Source organism: Triticum aestivum, unplaced genomic scaffold (genome assembly GCF_018294505.1).
Source record: "Triticum aestivum cultivar Chinese Spring unplaced genomic scaffold, IWGSC CS RefSeq v2.1 scaffold154193, whole genome shotgun sequence".
NCBI lineage: Eukaryota > Viridiplantae > Streptophyta > Magnoliopsida > Poales > Poaceae > Triticum > Triticum aestivum.
Genome location: NW_025225424.1, coordinates 4,247 through 12,756, shown reverse-complemented (window position 1 = coordinate 12,756; position 8,510 = coordinate 4,247). Strand labels below are relative to the sequence as shown.

General features: G+C 51.0%; 1 pseudogene; it reads right to left on the bottom strand.

Moving 5' to 3' along the window:
• Positions 1-535: 535 nt before the first annotated feature.
• On the bottom strand, positions 536-8,510 carry LOC123172177 (agmatine coumaroyltransferase-2-like; annotated as a pseudogene).

Here is an 8,510-nt window from a genome sequence, read left to right as displayed (position 1 = left end):
AACATGAATTTGGTTATGTTTTGTATGACAAAAAGAGCAGATGTAATCACCTTTAATATTTCATTCTCTTTGGATATGTAGAACAAATGTGAAGCTCGTGAGGGTGATAAGATCCAATGCACAATGTGAAAGTAGTGATATTCAATCTAACATGAAAAATAATGTGTTCCATAGGCAGCTTGCCTAGAGGGCCAGCAGATAATAACAATAAAATTGGGTGGCATTTATAATTGCATGGAGACATGCATGATGCCTACCAACAAATCTAAATCTGCATTTGTCCTTATACAAATGGAAATCATGTACATGCTCGACACATATTTTCGAATTAGAATAATAGTCACATGTATGTATATATTGTTTGGTATTATGTGGCAACACATGGGCACACATGTTTCTGAACAAATTATACCATATGCAAGAATAAGTATCAGAATGCCCTGGTTCCCATGTCAAGTCTAGCAACGGATTAACAACGTTACCATGCAAATTAATACCGCTATTGCCCTATGATACGGTAGAGACACGCATGCACCTAAAGCCGTGGGGCCACCACCAGCGGCACCGGCAGGGAGTAGCAGCACTTCTTGAAGTTGTCCATGGTGCGGCTGAACAATGGCACGTATGCGTCCACGCTCCCGTCGCCCACCAAGGACTTGACGACGTAGATGGCGCCGTCCACCGGCGCAGGACTGTAGCAGGGCCTGAAGAAGAAGGGTGCTCCACAGCCAAAGTCCAGCCCGGGGAACGGGATCGCTAGCAGGCTGTCCAGGTCAACATTGGTGCCCAGCCGGACCTCCGCCGCGTCCGCCGTCGGCACCAGCTTCTCCTCCTCCACCGCCCCGGAGCTCGCGAAGTCGATGAACGACCTGAAATAAGCGTCGTCCATCCGGGCCACCTCCCGTGATATGAGCTCCACGGCGTACCGCAAAGGCCGGTCTAGCAGCTGCCGCACCGTTGTCGTCGGCCACGCCCAGAGCACCACACTGCCAGTGTATCCCTCCGGCACCCGTGGGCGGCGCATCCGCGTTCGCCCGTTCACGGCGATTCGGATCCTGGTGGCCTGCCGCCCGTCAAGCCCGCGCGCCATGGTGATGCACCGCCAGAAGTGCCCCGCCAGGCACTGCAGCGTGGTGTACGACCGGGGGCCGCCCTCCGATACCAGCGACTTTAGCTCCATGATCCACTCCCGGCTAAAGTGCACCTTGTGTACGACCACCTCGTCGCCGGCGTGGACAATGCCGTCGCCACGGGTTCCCGGCTTCTCGTCACGAGGCTTGAGCTCCACGCCACGGTGCTCGAATCTGATCTGCGGCAGGGCCCGTCGCGCGAAGAGCGACATACGGTCATGGACCGGGACAGGGTCGATGGCGACGCCGCGAGTGGTCTGACCCCACGCGACCATGAAATTCCACATGGCAGGCCCATCGGCCACCTTGTGGTGCATGGTGAAGCCGAGGACCAGGGAGCCGCAGCGAAACCGCGTGGCCTGAACCAGCAGCAGCTCCTCGGCGCCGTCACAACTAGGGTATAGGCTCAGCACCTTGCTTCCAGAGGCCAGAAGCGCGACGGCGCCGCTGCCCAGCTCGGAGTCGGCGTTAGCGTCGATAAACCGTGCGCCGGCGTCACAGAGCACGATCGCGGGGCCGGCGCCGAGGCGGCCTGCCCATTCGGGGTACGCAGCCAGCGCCCTGGCGAGCGCCGCCTCGAGGGCGACGCTGGGTGGCGCGGGCGGGTGGAAGGCGTACACGTAGAAGATGTACTCGTCGTAGTTCACCCTGTCGAACACACTCAGTGGGATCACGTTGCCGCCGGCGCTACCATCTTTGCCGTAGTCGGGCTTCACGGACTTCGATGATTGCACGGTGATCTTCATTACTAACTACTCCACGGTGATCACAGAGTAGGATGATATATGTATTGGCCGCTTCATTATAATAAACTCAAATATGGTCACACCTGGCTACGTAACACTCACGAGGGTAATTTGATCAACATGGGATCTAGGGAATATGCTTGCGTTGCCGTTTGATTTATTGGCATCAAAAAGGCGGCAGCGGCGGCCGGACCGGCATGTCGTGTAGATTTGATGTGTTTATTAGCTTTAAAGTTTTAAATAGCCGGCTATAGCTCGCTATAGGGGTTTATAAGATTCATGTACAGTTGTAGGTATTTAAAACAATGGTTAGCCTCCCCGGGCTTGTCGCCGGCTAGTTGTACTATGTTGATTAGTATATATGTGGAGAAGCACCCGTTAAGCATGCTTCGAAGAGTAGGCAGGATTGTTGAACCTCGTTAACAAATATTGCCATCGTGTTGTGATTGTTTGTTCTTGTAGGATCGACCGTAAGCCTCTGACAATAATAACATGTATACATGCTTGCACTGTTTTTTTATTACCACCGAGTGACCATCACAGAGAGCGTGACACCGGCGACAGCTTGTAGGTAGAAGGTGAGTTGGAATTGTTTGGCAATTTTTGGCCGGCCACCGAAGCCATTGAGAGGAAGATCAATACGTCAACATCACATGCATGTCCAAGTCTAAGATGCCAGCTTCAGCATCTTCGAAGGGCCATGGCCTGCCGGCGCTGCGGACAGAGCTACAGCGCATGCAGCCAAGCTAACACGGCACGTCGAGCCACCACATACAAAGCTTCTTACACCTTTTGATTTCAACACATGTAGACTTCTGCTGACCAGACCAGTTGTTGCCATGGTCCAGAATCATGCTTTCAGAAGAACATAACAGGGCCCGACAAAAGGGCCATCCAATAATCCACTTCACGACGAGGGGAGGCTCTTGAATATCCACGTATTGAGGCCGGCTATTTTATTAATCCGTGTGGATTTATAACTTTAATATGGAATTATATCAGAGTGGAGGCCCGCTGGCTGAGGCGGGCAGCATGGACGACGTCCGGCATGGCGCAAGTACGGGGGCCGGCTTGTCTGTGTTGGTGCTCACCTTCGCGTTGTGCTTTCTTTGCGTGTGGCCCGTTCGTCAACTGGATCAACGCCTTTGACCACGGACATGATGGCATTCGAGCATGCTTCGTGATGGCCGTCGGTGGTCACTAGGTTGTATCATCCGGGTCCACCGGGACTGATAGAGACTCAAGTGTAGGCACTTTTTTCGTGGAAGCGCCGACCCAGACCCAGTGGCTAAAGTTGGGCAAGGAGTGGAAGGAGGTGCCTCTCGCTCCTCTTGCTGTGGTTGTGTGGCAGTGAAGTGGATGATTGACGGTGTCTAGGGGATGCCGGTGCGGCGAACCCGAATGTCGAGCTTCCCGGTTTGCTTTCTGACAGGTTCCGTGGTGGCTTTACTCTTGATTGTGTGGACGGCAAGGGGTGTAGCAACCGAAGGCTCTAGGCAGTTTCCAAATTTGATGTGGATAGGCTGCCCTCTTTGCCGTGGTGACCGGACTCCTCCTGTTTGCACCGGTAATTTTCCGATAATCCTACATCTACGTAAGGCCTACAAAGACTTCTTTTTTTTTGAAAGCCTATCGGTGTTTTATTTCACGGGCAAAAGAGTTACATCATTTATTACATAAGGAAGAATGAAATTGGGTGGATCTCCATCCCAATCAAAAGCAGACTGAGTATCATAAGAGCGCGCCAGATGGTGAGCAACTCGATTGGCTTCCCTAGGGCAGTGGGAGAAAGAAACTCCATCAATCATCTTGGCTCTCGCAAAGCAGTCAGCTAAAGTCGCAGAATAAGGGCCATAGATCTCCAGCTCCCCATTGCATGCCTGAATGAGCTCCAATGAATCGGACTAACATGTGATATGGGTGCAGCCCAACTTCTCAACTAATTATAGTCCTTTTAGCAGTGCAAGGGCCTCCGCCGAGGCAATATCAAAGGCCGTATGAAAAGGACTTGCAGCTCCTGCCACAGCCTCACCTGCACTATTACGTATGACGACCCCAACTGCACCTGAACCATCTTGACGGAAAGCAGCATCTGTATTTAATTTATAACACCCTCGGCTTGGCTTTTCCCACGTTATTTCATGTGGTTTACTGGAATGGGAAACAGCTCCAAAAATTGATGTTAGAGCCTGAATCGCAAAGGCCGTCCAGGGGGAATCCGCTACAGTTTCGCCCTTTGCTTCCCTTCTTTGCCACCATACATACCAACATGCAGCGGCTACTGACTCCTGTAATCCTAACATACCCAGGACATGCGACTTCCTGTTTGGGTTGCAAATAATATGCTCAAGTACTACTGATCCTGACATGTCTGCAATCCATGCATCATCAATGATATCCAGGAGCCCGAGCGCAGACCAAACCTTCCGTGCACGAGTGCATGTAAATAACAAGTGTCGGATATTCTCCAGACCCGACCGACAAATAGGGCATTGTGGTGAGACGGGTATGTGTCGCGAAGCAAGGATCGCCATGCCTGTAAATGTACCATGCAGAGCCTTACATAGAAACACCTTAATCTTACTTGGAATTTTTAGCTTCCATAAAATGTCCCACACCGGGTTCGGTTCAGTAGAGCCTTGCCCATCTTCTCTTCTTGTTTGTGCGCCGAACTGATGATCCCATTCAATGTGATAGGCAGAACGGACAGAGAACAAAATGTTTTTTGTCTTATACCATGCCACAAAATCTTCCTGTAGATGTGGACTCAACGGGATTGCAAGAATATTGTTCGCATCAATGGGTAAGAAAATATCTTTGATAAGTTGTTCGTCCCAGCTACCATTATGTTGATCAATCAACTCATCAACAGTACGCAAAATACAGTTTCCCCTCCTGGTAAAAACTTTCCTGGAATGACTATTTGGGATCCAATGGTCCTCCCAAATGTTAATTTTTTTCTCCTGAGCCAACTCTCCAAATGTGTCCACGCTTAAAAGTTTATAGTCCTGCAAAAATGCTCTGCCAGGTCTAAGAAGAGCCTTTTCTTGGACCTGCATTAAGTAATTTCCCATCAGGATAATATTTCACTCTCAAAACTTGAGCACAAAGTGAGTCAGGATTATTTAGCAATCTCCATGTCTGTTTTGAGAGCATAGCCATGTTAAACGAAAATAGATCTCGAAATCCCATGCCGCCCAACTTTTTTGGAACACATATTCTCCACCAAGAAAACCAGTGCATCTTCTTTTGATCCTTGGAATCTCCCCACCAAAAGGCAGACATAGCATCATTCATCTCTTTGCATAATGTTTTGGGGATATTAAAAACAACCATGGCAAACACTGGAATGGACTGAATTACTGCCTTCAAGAGAATTTCTTTCGCCCCTGTGGAAAGTAGCTTCTCCTTCCATCCCTTCAATCTTTCGATGATCCTTCCAAGCAAATAAACAAAACTATCACTTTTATCCAGCCCCACCATAGAGGGTAGGCCCAGGTACTTTTCAGAAATTGCTTCAATGTGGATATTGAGTTCAGTACACATATGGGCTTTTATTTCCACATCAACATTTGGACTGAAAAAAATACTGCATTTGGCTTCACTAATAAGCTGGCCTGAATTAGCACACGAAGCATCAAGCACCGATCTCAACGAGGTTGCATTAATCATATATGCCTTCATATGTATAAGGGAATCATCAGCGAATAGTAAATGAGATACTGATGGTGCATTTCTGCACACCCGAACACCCTCTATGCCACGAACCTCCTCTTGTTGAGCTAGAGCACTTGAAAGCCCTTCTGCACATAAGAGAAACAAATAAGGTGATAACGGGTCCCCTTGACGGAGGCCCCTGCTTGGCACAAACATATCTGTCTCTTGATCATTAAATCTAACTCTGTATTTAACTGAACTGACACATGCCATCAACAAGTCAATAAAATCACCATGAAAGCCGAGCCTACTCAACATTCTTTCCAAAAAGATCCATTCAACGCGGTCATATGCCTTGTGCATATCAAGCTTTACTGCACAATATCCTATCTTGCCCTTCTTCTTGCTTTTAATAGTATGCATACTTTCATAGGCAATGCGAATGTTGTCAGAGATTGATCTCCCAGGTACAAAAGCACTATGGACAGGAGATATTACTTCATCCAAAATAGCCTTTAAACGAAAACTATCATTTTAAAGATGATTTTATACAAGACATTGCATAAACTGATAGACCTGTACTGTGATATATTTTCTGGGGAATCCACTTTAGGTATTAGAACTATCACAGTATCATTCCAACCATCAGGAATAACTTTATTATTTATTGCGCTCAACACTTCACTTGTAAGTAAATCTCCAAAAACGTGCCAACATTTTTTAAAGAACACGGCATGCAATCCATGCGTACCTGGTGCTTTTGTGTCACCTATAGAGAATAAAGCCTTTTTCACCTCCTCCGCAGAGTATGGTTTCAGAAGCTCATTGTTCATGTTTTCCGTAACACAAGGCACGACATGATTTATGAAAACCGGGTCCGGTTCCTCAATCTCTGTAGAGAATAGACCAGCAAAATAATCTGAAATTAGAGGATTCAAATATGCCGTACCTTCTTGCCAAACACCCTGGGCATTCCTTAGTTTTTTAATACGGTTTCTCAGAGGTCTTGCTGAGGCAAAGTTCTGGAAGTACGCCGTGTTACCGTCTCCAAACTGCAGCCAATTCAGCCTGCTTCGTTGAGCCCAATACATTTCTTCCATCTCTAGTAATTTTTCTATCTCCATTGCTAGTTCCTCCTGCCTCGCTACATTTTCACTGGACAGTTCTCGCCTCGAGACCTCCTCCATCTCCTTTTTTACACTGCGAAGTTCATTCTTTGTTCCCGTGATTTTTAGGTGGGTGGGGCCCCCTTCCTCCTCCTTCTCTAATACTAATTACCCACGTTGCACTTATGTAAAACACGTAACATTATTTACGTAAGTATAGCATTGCCTGTGATTGTCCGAGCAAAAGCTCACGCTGTCTGATGCACCCGTGTTCGCCACATGTAAAGATTAAGAAGATACTCCCTCCGTTCCGAATTACTCGTCGCAGAAATAGATGTATCTAGAAGTAGATACATCCACGACGAGTAATTCGGAACGGAGGGAGTACAATTCAATAAAGAAGCTTCTCCAACATATATTCTGAATTTGCATCTACCAATTGCTCGCGCAATAGATAGAGTACAACAACAATTGTTGAGATCCGCCGGGATTGACAAAGTACAACGTAACACAACCGGCGCCTATGCATGCACCTAATAAGCACCTTCTTCGTCGGCCATGGGCGGCATGGAGGAGTAGCAGCACTTCTTGAAGGCCTCCATGGTGCGGCCGAAGAGGGGCACGTAGGCGTCCACGCTCCCATCACCCTCGAAGGACTGCACGATATACATGAATCCATCCACCGGCACGTTGCTGTACCCGGGCAAGAAGAAGAAGGGCCGGCTGCCGCCCAAGTCCATCTCGTAGAACGGGATCCCCAGCAGGCTGTCCACCTCCACGTTCGGGCTCAGCGTCACCTCCAGCGAGTCCGCCGTCGGCACCAGCTGCTCCTTCTCCACCTCCCCGGAGCTTGCGAAGTCGATGAACGACTTGAAGTAGGCGTCGTCGATGCGGGCCACCTCCCGGGAAATGAGCTCCACGGCGTCCCGGAGCGGCCGGTCCACCAGCTCCTGCGCGGTGGTCGTCGGCCACGCCCAGAGCACCACGTTGCCGGTGTACCCCGCGGGCACCCGCGGGCCGCTCATCCGCGTCCGCCCGTTAACGGCGATGCGCATCCTGGTGGTCGCGCCCGCGTCCAGCCCGCGCGCCTTGGTGATGCACCGCCAGAGATGCGCCGCCAGGCACTGCAGCGTGGTGCACGGTCTGGCGGCGCCCTCCGACGCCCTCGACTTGAGCGCCATGATCCACTCCCGGCTGAAGTGCACCCTGTGTATCAGCACCGCCTCATCGCCGGCGTGGGCTCCCGACTTGTCGCCGTGAGACTTGAACTCGTTGCCGCGGTGGTCGAACTCGATCCGCAGCGGGTTCCGTGGCGCGAATTGTGACGTCCGGTCGTGCACCGGGACGGGGCTGATGGCGACGCCGCGGGTGGCCTGCCCCCACGCGAACAGGAAAGTCCAGATGGCGTGCCCATCGGCCACCTTGTGATGCATGCTGACGCCAATAATGATGGAGCCGCACTGGAACTGCGTGACCTGGGCCAGCAGCAGCTCGTCGGCGCCGTAGCAGCGCGGGAACATGCTAAGCAGCTTGTCCCCCGTGGTCAGCTGCATGAGGCTGCTGGCGAGCTCGGCGTCGGCCGTCGCCTCGACAAACCACGCGCCGGCGTCGTTGAGCACGATGGCGCGGTTGCCATCGGCGTCCACGCCGAGCCGCCCGGCCCACTCGCGGTACTCGGCCAGCGCCTTGGCAAGCCCCGCCACGAGGACGTCGTTGGCCGGCGCGGGTGGGTGGAAGGCGCACAGGCCGGTGACGTACTCGTCGTAGCTCACCTTGTCAAATACGCTGAGAGGGACGACGTCGGTGGAGGGGCCGCCGCGGTCACCATAGTCAGGTTTCACGGGCATGGACGAGTGCACGGTGACCTCCAT